The following is a 17613-nucleotide window of genomic DNA, read 5'->3' as shown; positions in this document are numbered from 1 at the left end:
TGATTTTTACAAAATGACTACAGATCTGATGGAAAACAGAATCGTAGCCACCCGTGATTCCTTTTTGGCTTATCCATCCTTCTCCTTTTGAAACACATTTTAAGATGTGTTCATCATCCCAATTCAGTCCCCATGATAATGGTGGTACTAAAAAGGGTTAGGGATCATTAGGATTTCATTTAGCCACAAGGATGTAATAATAATCAACATGAAAATAAACATAAGCACATAAAATCATCATTCTCCCTTTTAGGGTTTCCATGATCTTTTGCCACATGTAATCCCCTAGATCCATCATCCACCATATATGGGGTGAAGATAGGATCTTGAGATGATGTATAACATACAATTACAATAAAATAAGAAGGAGAAGAGGTGAAGATGAAATCATAAAACTAGAACAAGGTTATGAATCAAGTCGTAAGAAAGGATAAGGAGGTTCATACCAATAAGAATCAAGGCTGGAAATGAACAAGAATTAAGCTCCAAACAGCCCCTTGGCTGCTCTTGATCCCAAAGAGAGAGAGAGGGACGATTTTTGAGAGAGAGGGAGGGTTTAGAGTGTTTTCCTTGTGTGTGTTCCAAATGATTCAATTTACACATTAAGTACTATTAACTAGATGGACTTTGCAAGTAGGCCCATAGCCCATGGACTTCAATAAAAGGAGTTTACAAGATGATCAAAAGAGTCCAATAACATAAGAAATTAGACATTGGTTAAATAATTTAACCCAAGGTTACAAGGATAATTAAATTAAAATAACCAAACGTACCGAGAAAACCCGGGGCGTTACATACTTTCCACAATCGTCGAGACGACTTCAATTCTTAATGCTCTTGGCCTTTTCCTTTCAAGATTGACTTTCCGACTGAGAGCATCAGCAACAATATTTGCTTTACCTGGGTGGTAAAGTATCACACAGTCGTAGTCCTTAAGAAGTTCTATCCAACGTCGTTGCCTCATGTTCAACTCCTTCTGATTAAAGAGATACTGGAGACTCTTATGATCAGTGAAGAGCTTGCACTTCGTGCCGTAGAGGTAATGCCTCCATATCTTTAAGGAAAAAACTACCGCTGCCAACTCCAGATCATGAGTGGGGTAGTTCTTTTCGTACTCTGTCAATTGTCGAGATGTGTATGCTATCACCTTTTCTCTTTGGGTCAGAACACAACCCAACCCGACTCCAGATTCATCACTATAAACCGCAAAGTCTTCAACTCCATCGGGTAGAGAAAGTATTGGTGCTTCACATAACTTCTTCTTTACCTTCTCGAATGCCTCATCGTGTTTCTCACTCCATGTATATGTGGCTCCTTTGTGGGTCGAAGCTGTCAATGGAGCAGCTATCGAAGAAAAGCCTTGGATAAATCGTCGGTAATATCCGGCTAATCCTAGAAAGCTTCGAATCTCTGTGGGACTCTTCGGACGTTCCCAATTCATCACAGCCTCGATCTTTGCGGGGTCAACCATTATTCCCTCCTGGTTAACAACATGACCCAAGAATTGGACTTCCCGTATCCAAAAGTCGCATTTGGAGAACTTTGCAAAAAGCTTCTCCTTCTTCAACACTTCTAATACTTCTCGTAGATGTTTGCCATGCTCCTCCTGGCTTTTCGAGTAGATGAGAATGTCGTCGATGAATACTATCATGGATTTATCGAGGAATGGTTTACAAACCCTATTCATCAAATCCGTGAATGCTGCAGGAGCATTTGTTAGTCCAAATGAAATAACCAAGAACTCATAGTGTCCATATCTTGTTCTGAATGCAGTCTTCTCAGTATCCTGCTCTCTCACCTTCAGCTGATGATATCCTGACCTAAGATCGATCTTTGAGAAGTAGCTCGAACCTTGCAGCTGATCGAATAGGTCATCAATCCTCGACAATGGATACTTGTTCTTCACCGTTGCCTTATTCAGCTCTCGGTAGTCTATACACATTCTCATACTTCCTTCCTTCTTCTTTACGAATAACACCGGAGCTCCCCAGGGTGACGAACTAGGTCGAATGAAACCGTTGTCCAACAGCTCCTGAAGTTGCGTCATGAGCTCCTTCATCTCCGTCGGTGCTAATCGGTAAGGTGCTTTTGCTATCGGTGTCGTTCCTGGTAACAAGTCTATACGAAACTCCACTTCTCTATCAGGTGGTAATCCAGGAAGATCTTCGGGAAAGACTTCTGGATAATCACACACAACCGGTATATTCTGTACCTCTTTCTTCTCCTTCTTAGCATCGATTATGAATGCCAAGTACGATGCACATCCTTTGGACAAACATTTCCTGGCTTTCATCAGGGATATGATTCCAGAATTCACTCTGCGTTTGTCCCCGTACACCATAAATGATTCTTTTCCAGGTGGGTATAACTTTACTATCTTCTTTCGGCATTGAATCTCAGCATCGTTGGCGCTAAGCCAATCCATACCCAAAACGATGTCGAAACCGTTTAACTCTATGGGTAATAGCTCTTCGTGGAATTCATTTCCGTTTAGGTCAATGACGATGTTCCTAATACGATTACTAACATGTACGAATTTGCCACTAGCAACTTCTACAATCAAGGCATTATCTAGTTTTTCTACAGACAATGCTAATTTCCCACCAAATTTATGCGACACAAAGGAGTAGTTGGCTCCGGAATCAAATAGTATACTTGCAGGCAAACCATTTACAAGAAAGGTACCTGAAGCGACGTTTGCTGCCTCTTTCGCAGCCTCGAGCGTCATCTGGAAGGCTCTCGCCTTCGGCTTCGGTGGTATGTTGGGTCTTCCTGCCTCCTTCTTTTTCGGGCAGTCCTTCAAAATGTGCCCTTCTTCATTACACCCATAACAGGCCTTCTGTTTGAGGGTGCATTCATTGGTATAGTGTCCAGGCTTTCCTCATTTGTAACAAGTGACCCCTCCATCACACTTCCCAGAGTGCTTTTTCTTGCACTTGTCACACCACTTCGCTTCTGATCCTCCTCCTCTCGAACCAGACTTCGAGAATTTACTCCTCTTGCTGGACCTTGAAGATCCATCTAGCATCCTTTTCTCTCCTACCTCATATCTCTACAGACCTTCTCCCTTAACTAGGTCGCTACATTCTTGGCTGCTCTAACGGTTGTCTTCAAAGTAGTTGCCATTTTGACCATTAGGCCAAAGTCGGCTGACAATCTATTAGCAAACCTCTCTATCTTTGAGAGTTCGATAGGCACCAAGCCGAAGTTTGAGACGAGAATATTAAGATAGGGAAATCTTTACTTACGATAAACGTTTAAATCGTCCTCGAAACATTTACACATAAGGTTTCCAGATCCGGTCGGCAACAGACCATAGATCCGAAGAATTAACATCATCTTATGCACAAAGCATTTTAGACACAATTCCTAAAATAAGCTAGTGCTCACACCTCACAATCATCGCTTAGCATTATAAGTTTAAGTCTAGAAATCCTACAAATTCCTAGTTCGCTTAAACTAATGCTCTGATACCAACTGTGACATCCCCAAAATCACGGCCAGAAAAAACCGATTTTGTTTATGCTTTGTTTGAAAATCAGAGTAACATTTTAAATAAAAGTGTTGCGGAATTTGTCCCAAAACAAAATATGATAAAGATTTATCAAAAGCATTTCCATATAAATGTATTTCATTAAAAGACTTGGGATGTCATGTTCGTACAGATCAAAAGCATAAACAGTACAATATAAGCCTTACTACTTTATTTCATATCTACAGGCCTATATCCGTAATCCCTCGTCCAAACATCATATCTATGCTCAAGCGCCACTACCTGTAATACATAAAAATTAGTGGGTCAGGCTTGGGAGCCTGGTGAGCACATAGGGTTTTCAACCCACAATAAATAAGTTTATTAATTTCATCAATCAAAAATAACCCGATTACCCGTTCCCGTTATCCTCACTTTACATCCCTAAACACCTATCATAAGGGACCTAGCCTAAGGATCACCATCGGGATGGACACTACTGCTAAGGGGATTCCTCGGCAATAAATGTCCCAAAGGCAACCATGTGGGGGATGGAGTACACCGGTGAACACATCGTTCACAAACACCTACAGGTTGCGAGCCTGCTAGTGTTCCTCTAGACTGTCTAGAAGAGTCCGTGGTCGTCATCCATACTCCGCTAGATGACAGAATCAACAACATCAACATCGAGGCCTCTCATCATTTTATCACACATCACATATTACATCTACCCATGTTTTACCCCAACATTTTCGTAGATATAAAATACATATACAGTTTAAATCATTGAAAACATGTATAACAATGTTCATCCAGCATAGACAGCAAGTATTCAGATAATATGCACACATAGCACGTAATTTATATAAAATACTTCATATCTATGTGTAAGCTGAAAGTAACTATGCACTCACCTGGTAAGGTGGTGACTCGGCACTTGGACAGCTCTTCGTTACTTCCTAAAACAATTTTTCCTTGACCAAAACCTTGTATTAATACCACTAGAGTTTAGTTTTAACGTTAATCGCGACTAATTAATAGTCTAGATATTATTACTATTATATTAGCGTTAAATAACACTCAATATAACTCATAATAATAGCCCAAATAATTATTTTAAGGTCCTAATAATGCTACTATAATTAAATAAGAGCTATATTAAATATAGTATAGGCGTAACTCACTTACAATGGGTTTTTATTAAAAACGGGCTTCGCTGGAGCAACGTTTCCGAGCCAAAAGCTTTTCTTCTCGGAGCCGTCGGGCGCTCCGGGGCTTTCTTCTCGTGATAGGGAGGTTGCCTAGACTTGGGAGGGGTTTAGGGAGGTTAGAGAGAGAAAGAAAGGTTTGAAGGTGTGAGGAAATAATGAAGAGTTCATCTCTTATTTATAGGAAGTGTATAGTAAAGTAGTCTCCAAGCTTCATTTGTAACTTTTGCATACGAGCTCCATTTTTGTCTGTCTTTTTACTGTTGAGTTCCTATTAATGATATCTTCAACTTTCATTTAGACCTCGTTAGCTAATTCTCATTTTATCTCGGATTTACAAAACTGTATCGAATTTGCCGCGCTCGAAAAGTATAGACTAGGCTTCATCCATAACTTTTGCATACGAGTTCCGTTTTTGTCTGTCTTTTTACCGTCGAGTTCTTATTAATGAGATCTTCAACTCTCATTTAGACCTCGTTGGCTAATTCTCATTCTATCTCGGATTTACAAAACTGTATCGAATTTGCCGCGCTCGAAAAGTAGGGACTAAGCTTCGTCCATATCTTTCGCATACAAGCTCTATTATTGACATTCTTTATATCCACGCGTTAGTATTTACAAGTACTACAACTTTCATTTAGATCCCGTCGGTTAAAAATCGACCGATCTAAAATTCAGATTTCGGGCTGTGCACTACTATGCTAAATCTTAGAAAAATCATAACTTCCTCATAAGAAGTCAGATTTGGGCGTTCTTTTTATCGATGTTCTTAGTTTAACATATTCTATGACTTTCGTTCAGAGCGCTAAGGCTATATCTTGCTCTATCGTAAATTCACTATTTACGCTTCCCGGTATGGTCCCGGTTCTGTCGCGAAACTTCGACGGGTCATAACTTCTTCGTTATAACTCGGATATCGGCGTTCCTTATATGCACGAAAACCTTGAGACATATTCTACAACTTTATGTAGAGATATAGGGATTATCTCTCACTTTAATTTTGACGCTTATTTTTATTCTTTATTAATTATACATTTATAATTAAATAATAAACACATAAACACACATAATTCACATAATACTCAAATATTTCATCTTTATTACTTCAAAAAGAGTTACAAGAGTTGACCGAGACTATTATATTGACAAAAATGCTTAGCCCTGAAACACGGGCGTTACACACACCCCCAAACCTGAAAGGCGAAAACGTTCAGGAGCGGATGACGTCATGTATAGTATTATAACAATTGAATAGTAAAGAAAGTACACACCACCATAATATATATTTGAAAAGTTTATATGATTGTTGTATTACATGTTTCAAAAGTCAAATACTATGTGATGCTCCAAAAGATGTTACTAACGCCAGAGCATTAGTCTCCAAAAGTAGTTGCTTACCCGATGTTTAGCGATTCCCTGGGAATACAAGTTCATTTCAAAGAAAAAGTGTCAACAATTAAGTTGGTGAGTTCATAAGTAGATATTTGTGTAAATGTATGCCATTCGAAAGTTTACTTTTGTTTTCCAGAAAATCCGATATTTTCTTATAAAAGGAGTTATGAATCGTTTTTTGTATGAAATGAATGTATCAAACCAGGAAAAACCTATATTTTCCTAAAAGTGAGGAGTAGTTTTAAATGCCTAAGACTGTAACTTGTAAGTAAATATGTCATACTTAAAATATTGATGTATAGTTTTATTAGTAAACAAAACTATAAGAAGTTTATATTTTCACGTGAAAACCATTGTAATATTACTTTTCCTGCAAAAACATAATACCATAATAATTGTCTATCGTGTGAGTTTTCATAACCATACTATGACGGATTTGCCTGTAGCAACGTTCTTCAAGCGTCGAAGCGTTATGATATTTGTCACCCCGCAGACTGCAGCTAACAGTCAGGGTGTGGGATCATCAGTCCCGTATGGATCTATACACACTTATCACATTCTCCGGGTGGGAGACTCTGGTTATATAACAAGGCTTTATTTTATACCTTTATATGTATGATGAAGACAAATGACTCACATATTCTCAATTAAGTCATGTATTTTGAAATGTATATGTTTATATCCAAAATGATTACCCTTGTCACGATATGTTATGCCAGCAGATAAATAAAACATATTTCTGTTTATAAAACATATTGTATCCCATGAGGGTAAAGTTGTGATGTGTGATGTTTTGCATGTTAACAACTTCATATGATAGTTATAACAATAGTATGAAAAGTATAACAAAAGATTTTTGTTTTTCACACGATTGTAACCGTGTGCTTACTTTTATTCCTCCCCTTAAAAGTGTTTAAAAGCATTTGAAAGTGTAGTGATAGGGGTATGAACTCACTTGGTAGAAGTGAAGATTTTGATGAAAACGATACTTTGCTCGGGCAGCACTTCGACCGGAAAGAAGTCGATTTCTCGGAAATCTCGGGGCTTCGATCTTCCGTCAGAGCTTGGATATGAAACCGGGGCGTCGGGGTAGTCTCAAGAGGGTAGAAGTACGAAATTAGGGAGAGAAAGTAATGAACTAGCAACCAAAACTCGGAGCCCTCGCACCCTTTATATAGGGTGCATTTTTGTAGCTCACGTCGTGAGCATGGAGTGGCTCATGTCATGAGTTTGATCTTATCCCCTTATGAAGTCTCGACGTATGATAGCCCGACTCTGGCACCCATCAGTCACTAGATCACATCGTGAGCTTCTGTCTCACTTCGTGAGTTTCTGACAATATGGGGTTTCGTGTCCCGAACTTCGGAAATTCATATCTCTCGCATACGAGTTTTGATTTTGACGTTCTTTAAATTCTCACGCAGGTGAGAATATACTCTACAACTCTCGTTTAGACTTCGTCGGCTAATTTTGAATTTTATTTTTAATATTACATTTTTAACAGGCCGGGACAGGTAAAGTCCGTTAAAAATTCATAACTTCTTTATTTGACGTATGTTTTTGTCTGTCTTTTTAACGTTGTACTACTATTGCGAAGATCTTCGATTCTCATTTAGGTTGTGTCTGCTAAAAGTCGCTCGATCTCTATTTTGAGTTTTTAGTTGTCTACTGCTGTATTTGAAACTTAGAAAAATCATAACTTCCTCATACGAAGTCAGACTTGGATGTTCTTTTTATGTACGTTTACGGTTTAATGATATCTACGACATTCATTTAGATACCTAATGCTGAAAAGTATTTTATTGTAATTTTTATGCTTAATAGTGTTTTATAGGTTTTGTTGCGGATCTTCAATTGGTCATAGCTTCTTCGTTATAACTTGGATTTTAGTGTTCTTTATATTTTTCAAAACCTTGTTACGATATCTGCCACTTAGTACATTCACATTGAGATTTTTGAACAATTCATTTTGTCGCTATTTTTATTATCATCACAAAATAGGTTTCAATAACTGACTTTAGGACATTACGTTGACTTGAAATATCGGGTTGTTACATAGAGCCTAAGAGTTAGTGAGGAACTTGAGAACCAGATAAAAGATAGAGGTGACCAATAACCGGCTATGAGCCTGGTGCTTTAGGTGTTGTTTTTCGTAAATCTTTGCTGCCCGTGTTAGCTCGACTATTTACACTAAATAATTGCTTATTATGAGTCATGATGTTGTGTTTAATGGCAGAAAATACATGAAAAACAAAAAGCATATGAATGGTTGGAGTTTGGTTTGGTAACATATTTGTGCTAGGTTATACTGTTTTAGTTTTCACACAAAGCTTCAATCTTTAAAGAACCGAACCTATAAAAGGTTTTTAATCTTTATTTTCAGGTTCTTTTGGTACTGTTCATTGTCCTAATTGGAATGGCTCTGTAAGAAATACACCTTTTTCTTTTTATTATGATATATGTAAGTAGGGTATTTTGGTCTTTTCGTTTAAAACTTTACAAACTCCACTACTTTTCAGGATGTTGCTGCGAAAATTCATTTAGAACAAGATTTTCGTCCAGAGAGGTTGAACGAATTCTTGCAGGTGGTGAGTCCTAGTGTATTTTAGGTTAAATTTAATCTAATTTAATATATAATAAAATATTATATTATTAATTTAATTATTCTAATTGTTACTTTGACTTATTGATTTAGGTTACAATAATGAGAAGATTAAGGCATCCAAATATTGTTCTTTTTATGGGAACAATTACTTAGCTTCCAAACTTGTCAATAGTGACAGAATATTTGTCCAGGTTTAGTCCCTCCACATTTTAAAACAATTTTTGGAGATTGATGTTAATATATTTGTATGGTGGGCTAATTTTGTAATATTTTTTCAAGTGCAGGGGTAGTTTGTATATGTTGTTGCATAAAAATGGAGCAAAAGAGTCATTGGATGACAGGAGAAGGCTGAGTATGGCATATGATGTGGTATCTACCTTTAACCTTTTACTACGCTTCCCCCCCCCCCCCCCCCCCCCCCCCGCTTAAAAGCATATTATCCTTTAAAAAAATTGTTTTGTATTTACATTGAGTTCCTCAACAGCATGCCATGAAAATAGAAAAAAAAAAGTACAAAATTATCTCTAATGTTTTTTTTTCTTCTGTCAATTATTAGTATATTAATATTAATGGCTTCTCTTTGGTATAGGCGAAAGGAATGAATTACCTCCACATACGCAATCATCCTATTGTTCACAGAGATTTGAAATCTCCAAATCTTTTAGTAGACAGGAAATACATAGTAATGGTAAAACACATACTCATTAATAGTTTTTTGTTTGTAAAAAAATTATATAAGTTATTTTAATTTATCAGGTGTGTGATTTTTGGCTTTCGAGGTTAAAAGCAAACACGTTTCATTCATCCAAGACTGCAGCAGGAATAGTGAGTTCCTTCCTCTTTATTCTATTTATTATTTATAATTATAAATAATTGAAGATGGTTTGTGTATTAAAATATAAATATATAGCTTGAATGCATGGCACTTGAAGTTCTTCGTGATGAACCTTCAAATGAGAAATCTGATGCGAGTAATTCTTCTTGTTGCATTGATAGACACTGAATGAGTTCATCAGCATTGTCGAGTCAGAAGTGGGGTCCATAACAAATTGCATTCTGTGGTGGCAAGAATCAAGAACAACCCTTTTAATTGTTTTTTGCAATATATATTTTGTATTATATAATAATTTTTGTGTTGTAGGATAGAAATGTTGATGCATTCGCCTTATATTTTGGTGAAGATCATGCTCGTTGCCCTTTTGAACAAGGTAACATATTTAAATCACATGTTCATTTATAAGCAATGGAAAGATAGTTATGGCATTACGGGGAGGATACAATCTCAACTCCATAGCAAATTCAGTACCTTCTTATGTATAAGTTCTATTAGAAGACAATCATATTTTTGAACCCTTTGAGCTTTATCTATTTGTCTACTATTGGAATGATTATTTATATGACATTAACTTTTGTGCAATGGATTGTATTTTTTGTATATTGTAATGTATTTTCTATTATGATACATGAAATGCAAATTTAATTTGAAAATTAGTAAATCTTTAAATAATTTATTTTTAAAAAACATTAAAATTACCATACGCAAAAATGTGTGTCATCATCATTTATGACATGGCCTTTCTTGCGAACGGCTTTAATGATACACATTATGTGTCATTAATGCGTGTTGTAAAGGCACGTCGCCTATAGACGGCGCGCAAAAGTGTGTCGTCTCTCGTTATGACAGGGTCTTCCTTGACACACATTTACGCGTTGTCTGAACGTTTTACAACACACATTGTGCGTCGTAAAATGCTGTTTTTCTTGTAGTGTCGATTCATCAAAAATGTATCTCAATTTCTCAAATGGATTCCAAAACGTCCATGATTTCGATTCGTGCTTTGTATTTTTCATTTTTGATTGCTTTGATTCGTTGGATTTATTCCATTTCAACTCCATTGTTGATCCAATAATTTTTTTTTAAGATCAAGCTCAAAACAATCATTTATTTTTTTTTGAATAATTCATAACAACAAATTTTAAATTCACTGTTCATCATCAAATTTTTTTTTCAAAGCCCAATTCTAATATTAATTAATCAATTCGATTTTAAAGCCCAAATTGGTAAAGTCATCATTGTTCATTGATTGATTAATGGAAGCCCAATCATTCTATTTAATGATTCGATATTACTTTTTAAGCCCAAAATCCAACAAATTTGTTTGAATCTAATTTGTAGTTCGTCATTCTTCTTTCTCGTATACATTTTATCGGTTGTACATCGTATTCTTGATTCATGTTTTGTTCAACTTGTTCTCATGGATTTGATTCCGTTTCGTCATCTCTAACATTCGATCAGCTTTGATTGTTGAGTTGGACTTGTGAATCGGTTGTGTATGATTTCTTCCATTATCAAGCCGATGATGATGAAGTAATTATCGATCAATGTTTTGATTTTGATGAAATTTTTCTAAAACTTTGAAATTTTTGTGAAGAACAGTTAGTTTATCATATTTTTTATTTGAAATCGGGCAAAAGAATCATGAATTTGGTGTTTGTTGATCTTTGACATGGAAAAGTTAAACTGTGAAAAACTCAAATTCGAAATTTATGAGATGAATTGAAGAATTATATGCTGAAATCGATAGGTATAAGTTGTTTCAAGGTCATAAGAGTCGAAATCTAGTCTAATTTGAGTCTAATTTCAATCTCAGAGGAGAGGTGTTCTTGATGACGAAGACTAATTTTGAATAACGAACCGGGAAGAATTGATTTTAATAACGATGGAAAAATGTACGGATGATGAATTGTTTATGTTTGATGGTCGATGGTGTTCTTGATGGTTTGGTATTGTCGATGGTGGTTGTATGCTAATTGATAGTCGATTGCTTGAGTTTCGATAGGTCAAGTCAATTGTTTATGTTTGATGGTCGACTGATTGAAGTAATTGGAATCGAAGGACGAACTGTTAATATTGGTTTTGGTCTATTGATGTCGACTTGTGCTCATGGATTTGATTCCATTTCGTCATATTCACTTGGTAGCTGACTCCCATCATCGAGAGTTCCACAAAGCACAAAGCAAGCAGCATCCAGGCATCGAAGAATACATAGAACTCACTCTAGGTGATAACTCCGCTTGCTCTGCTCATCCTCGAAAGTACCATTGAACTCTGCAACTCTACCCCTCGCGGGTTCTAACTATTTTTTCGATGAGCACCACGGTACTCATCTACGCATCTCTCCTAGATTACTCCTCTACTCAAATCCCCTAAAAGGATTCCAACTAAATACTCTCACTTATCACCTACTCAATAGCACATCACATATAACAACAACTCCTAGGCTAAGGCATCACAAATCAGGCCACTCTAGTCCTATGATATGAAGTACCTAGCCTGTCTCTAGCATGCATAATATCTCATAAAATGCATCGTAATTATCTCATAACACAAAAGTAAGGGTATTTTGGGAAATTACCATTCAGGCTCTGGCAGGTTGTACACACTGCTCTTTCTCGCTTTCTCTATGAACACTTATTTACTTTTAGAAAATCATTTCTTTGAAAACTTTTCTTACTTCCTCAATTTGAGTCCATATTTACCCGAAGGTCCGTTCGAATCCCTCAAACCAAGGCTTTGATACCAACTTGTAACACCGAAATTTTCAAAACAAAATTTTCATTTAAAATCGCTTATCTCTTTAACACTTTTCATAAAAATCTCATTTTTCTTATTTAAATAACAATACATGAATCTTTTGTTCCTTCAATTAATAAACCAGGATCCTCAAAACAAATGCTTCCTCTGGTGTGTACAATCGAGCCGGTGCCTTCCCGTGATGCTGACAAAACCTAAAACATATAACACAAAACACTGTAAGCACGAAGCTTAGTGAATTCCCCAAAATACCACTCTAACACGTATTAGGCACTGAAGGGTATAACTCTGTTGACCCTCTGGTCAGTGTGTCTCATTGGGACCCTCCAGTCCCAACTCTCTGTGGGCCCTCTGGCCCTAACTTTATGGACCCAAAGGTCCTAACACTATGCATATCACATTTCACAATAAATCTCAACACTTAAATAGCATACAAATACACTGGCACATAACTATAAAATACACTGTCACATAACTCTGTTACCACTCTAGGTAAAGTATAGTGAGAAGACTCACCTCAATGAAGTCGGATAAACTTTCGTGCGCAACATCCTGACCTGGCCTCCTCCTATTATTCCAATAACATCCCCGATAAATACTCTCTCATTGTCTCATCCCTGAAGATTGGGTAGAAGACCAATCTACCCATCCCTGAACTCTCTTAAGTCAGTCTTGACCAAAACCCTAAAGTCATTGAATGTCAACGGTCAAACTTTGACCCGACTTGTCGAGTGCACATGGGCGACTCGGCGAGTCCACACATGTCCACGGAATCCTCCTCCTAACCTCGCTTGACACATTGAGTCAACCCCTTGCTCGACGAGTTACACCTAGTATGAATCGCAGGGCAACCCCGACTCGACTCGTCGAGTCCTCTCATGAACTCGGCGAGTTGCTCCCATGACAACACTCATCTAACCTTCTGAGGTCAGATCCGCTGCTCTAATCCATAGATCTGACTTCCCTATGACCAATAACCACATAAAGGTCGAATCTTGGTACACATGCATGGCTCTCTATGCTCATTTTGGTGAAATCCTTCATATCATGACAACCCTAGCTCATAACTCCAAGGAAAAGGTATAAAGTAGAATGGAAGGGACTCTCTGGACCTCTTAAGGTCCATATCTAAGAATCATTTCACCATGGGACCTCTCATACTCTAGATTCAAGCTAAATAAAGCATGAAGAAACCTAGATTCATGAAATCTACTAAATAACAAAGATGAACATGAATCCTTACCTCTCACAGCAGCTCTGAACGAAATGATGGGAGATTTGAGTCCCACAAGACAACCCAACTCAAAATCCTTCCTTCCTTTTGCTAAGACACTCCAAAGGATGATGAATTAGCCCTCCTCTTGCACTACAAGCTTCCTCTCTGCTCTCCATGTTTTTCTCAGGGTGTAGTGGCCGCAAATGAAGGCCATAAGGACCTTTAAATAGGTCCTAAACCTGAGAAATTAGGGATTCTCTGCCAAGAACCTACTCGGCGATTCCCTCCTCTGACTCGTCGAGTCCACTCCTTAAACTCGTGTGAGAAACCCGACTCGACTCGGCGAGTTGGATCCTCAACTCATAGAGTCTCTCCTTTAATCAACAGATTTAACTACACAATAATAACCCTAAAAATCCAGATGTTACAATTCTCCCCCACTAGAATCAGACTTCGTCCTTGAAGTCTTACTCCAAAAATAACTCCGGATACTGCTCACGCATTGTGACAAGTCGAAATTTCCATTCTGAACAAACCATATCAAGCCAATAGAAGTAGAACAGTTACAGTGAAAATTCAGACTCCGAGTATAAGTTTGGCAGTTTTCAGGATTTACACTTAAGGAGATATTAGGAGAGTGGATGCAGTGGGGTTTTGTGCAACACTTCTATTCCAATACTCTAGGACATTAGAATTCGTTTCAGGAATAAAAATATTTTCTGCCAAAAATATCTCAGGACTATAAATAGAATTCTGAACCAAATTGGTTCATTAGTTGAATCCCATTTAGAGAAAAGTCCAAATTCTCTCTCACGGATCTTCGGGTTTTTATCCCAAATTGTGACTAACTCTTTCTAGTAGTGTTAGAAAGCTTTAAATGTGTTCATAACATAGATTACATAGCTAAATCATTCGATTTAGGAGTTTACTCCCCAAGGTGTTCTTGGGCGGTAAACTCCCGAAACCAAGCCTTGATTGTCCCCCGTGATATACTACTGCCTTGGACCTGTATAGGAGTGTATTATGGACATGAAATCAAGCAAGAATCACCCATGTTTGGGAGTTCACGGCCTAAGAGTATCTTAGGCCGTAAACTCCAAAAAGCATGCTCAAATTGGTGCTTTTAAGGCACCTAAGGCTTAGACTTGATTTTAGACATGTACCCTAAAGTGTTTAAAGGCTAGAAAACATAAGGAGTCACAAGTATTAAGGAGTTTACGGCCAAGACAAGTTCTTGGGACGTAAACCCCTATAAAGGGGTCAAATGGCACCCTAACTCCTTCCTTATGCCTAGAACCCAACATAGATCTTAACCTTGAAATGTTAGAGACTTGAAAACACCATAAACACCCTCCCAAGGGAGTTTACGGTCGTAAACTCCAAGGGAATATGGTCCCAGGGCCGTAAACCCCTATAAAGGGAGCAAATGTCACCCAAACACTTGATTTAGTCTTGAAACAGTTCACCACTAGAGTTGTAGTAAATCTAAGCTTCATTTAGTGACCCTAAGGAGAGTTTACGGCCAGGGGTTTACTCCCCTGGGCCGAAAACTCCAAAACATATGGTCATTAGACCTTAAACTCCCATTAGAGGCCTTGCACTCCTTTGTTGCAACCCATTAGCCTCCTAGCACTTGACCAAAAGTGTTTTCCTCACGTTAAAATGTTTATACTTGTATAGTTAGTGTTTTAATCACTAATTATTTATATAAATATGTCTTCATATGTAATTAGGATCATTGTGTGTGTCTAGAGTCTTCACTTGAGACCAAGCACTTGTCCGATCCTTCCTTACGATAACAGTCCGTTCGATTCCAGTCACTTACTACAGTTGAGTTCATACCCCTTAATAAATGTTTTAAACTGTTTTTAAATGTTTTTTTTTGGGGGGGGGATACAAGTAGAATTATGCTAATTATTATATCAATCACATGTGATTAATAAGCAGCATTCAAATGATTGGGTACTCATTAGCCGTTTTACCAAACAGTTTCCTTCAAATGTTTTTCATAAACACTTTATATGTTTAAAAACTCCTTATTACACTATACATTTTATTCTATATATTACATTTCAAACTTAATTACAATTGTGTTTCAAACAAATGTTCTTTATACTAAACTGTTTTATCAAACCCATGCCTTCGAAACCATTTTATAGATCGACATCAAGTCGATCTTTTCTTAGAAAATAATTATGTTCAAAGGTTTTACAAATCTTATTTTATGCTTTTATATTATAAATTGCATGCTCGTATATGTATAGTTATATAAGTAATGTTTAAAAGACTTAGGAAGGCTATCCACCTTGTTTCCTTTTCCTCGATTTGGATGTGGTCTGATAGGATATCGGGTACTCGTCCGAAGGTCGTTTAAATATTAGTTATATATCATGTGTACATATATAGTCAAAAAGGTCCTTCCAGTTCATCCCATGCCCTTGGGTAGCAAGGGTATACATCCATGTCCATACGTACCAGTTAGATTACTAGTAAACTACCATTTGGGTAGTTTAGGAAGATACTAGAACTATTACTAGAACGCGATATCATACAATGAGTCAGTTCATTCATGAGTCTATACTTGCTAGATAGAGAGCACATACATTACAGCTAGAACATTTCATTACTATGAGTACATATACAATTATACTAGAGAAGAACATATACAACTATACTAGAGAAGAACATATACAATATTACTAGAAAGAGAACATATACAACGATACTAGAACGATTACATTAGTATACTTGCTAGGTAGAGAGCACGTACATTACAGCTAGAACAGTTCCTTACATTACATATATATATGAATACGTTAATTATTGTGATATTTATCGGAGCATGCCTTAAATGTCATGGCCTGAGTTGTAGCCAGAGTCTCCAGAAGGGAGAGCGTGAGTTTGCGTATAGATCTATACTGGATTGACTATCCTACATCTTGCTGCTAGCTATAACCGGACCTACAGGTCTGCGGGTACCAAACGTCATTTTGTTATTATGACCATTCTTATGTCGTTGTTAGCAGTCAATAGTATGGTACAATTAATCACATGATGCCTCAATATATATCCAGTTTAAGGTAGTTAGTACAACAATAGTTCTTATAGCGCTACGTTTTAGTACTACATGAATTTTCCCTGTACATATATTTAGTGATCTTTTCACTTAAACTATAAATGTAAAAACTATATTTTGTTAATAATAGTTACAGTTGGGAAAATTACACACTTTTACATGACACAAACATTTAGAACAGTTAAGTCGTGGTAGAAGACTACATTGAGAACAGTTAGGTCTTGGTAGAAGACACCCTTATATAATAGTAGGAATCATAGAGATTTCTAGAGTTTTTTAAACGTTTACAGTTGTTTTACAAACATTTTCATACTTACAGTTCATATACATTTTCAATCCTTACAATTCATTTACTTACAAATTCTTACATACAAATTAAGACACTAAATACTTATGATCTCACCAGCTTTAAAGTTGATACTCGCTTTCAAAGTTACTTGTATCCTCAGGTCATCATAGACAGGTACCGATGCAAGGATTAGGGAAGATGGAGCTCGTTGAAGACTCATCTTTCATTTTGATTTATGCTTTAGTGTTTATCAAAATTTGACAGAATACACTTGTATAATAATTATATTATTAATGCAATGGATGATGTTGTTGCTTGTTTACTACTATACATTGTTGTGATATTGTACATGACGTCCTCCGCCCCAGAACGTTTCCGCCGTTCTTGGTTTTGGGGTGCGACAGATTGGTATCAGAGCATTGTTTATAGTGAATTAAGTATATCAACCCATAAAAGATATACTAACTATAAATACATAAGGGATTAAAAATACTCTGACCAAGAGTTTATACTATAAATAATAAAATATTTAATAAAGTATACGTGCCTACATTCATACTAAAATCAGTGTCACTAGGATAGTACAAAAGAATTACGGTTGTTGGGCAACACTGGGAAGATATAGCCTGATCAACTATATTATCCGAGGGTTGACTAGCATGTGCCTAAGTTAAATTGTGTGGTTGCAACAATGCTAAAATCTTACCAACCCTACCACAATGAGAACAATAGAACATAACATTAAAATTAAAATAATATA

The 17613-nt window shown here is 36.8% G+C and overlaps 1 pseudogene; it reads left to right on the top strand.

Moving 5' to 3' along the window:
• Positions 1 to 8337: 8337 nt before the first annotated feature.
• LOC111885884 (serine/threonine-protein kinase CTR1-like) lies at positions 8338 to 9823 on the top strand (annotated as a pseudogene).
• The last annotated feature ends 7790 nt before the right edge of the window (positions 9824 to 17613 follow it).

Source organism: Lactuca sativa, chromosome 4 (assembly GCF_002870075.4).
Source record: "Lactuca sativa cultivar Salinas chromosome 4, Lsat_Salinas_v11, whole genome shotgun sequence".
Lineage (NCBI taxonomy): Eukaryota > Viridiplantae > Streptophyta > Magnoliopsida > Asterales > Asteraceae > Lactuca > Lactuca sativa.
Note: the sequence above shows the minus strand (reverse complement) of the source record. Positions and strands in the feature narration are given on the sequence as shown.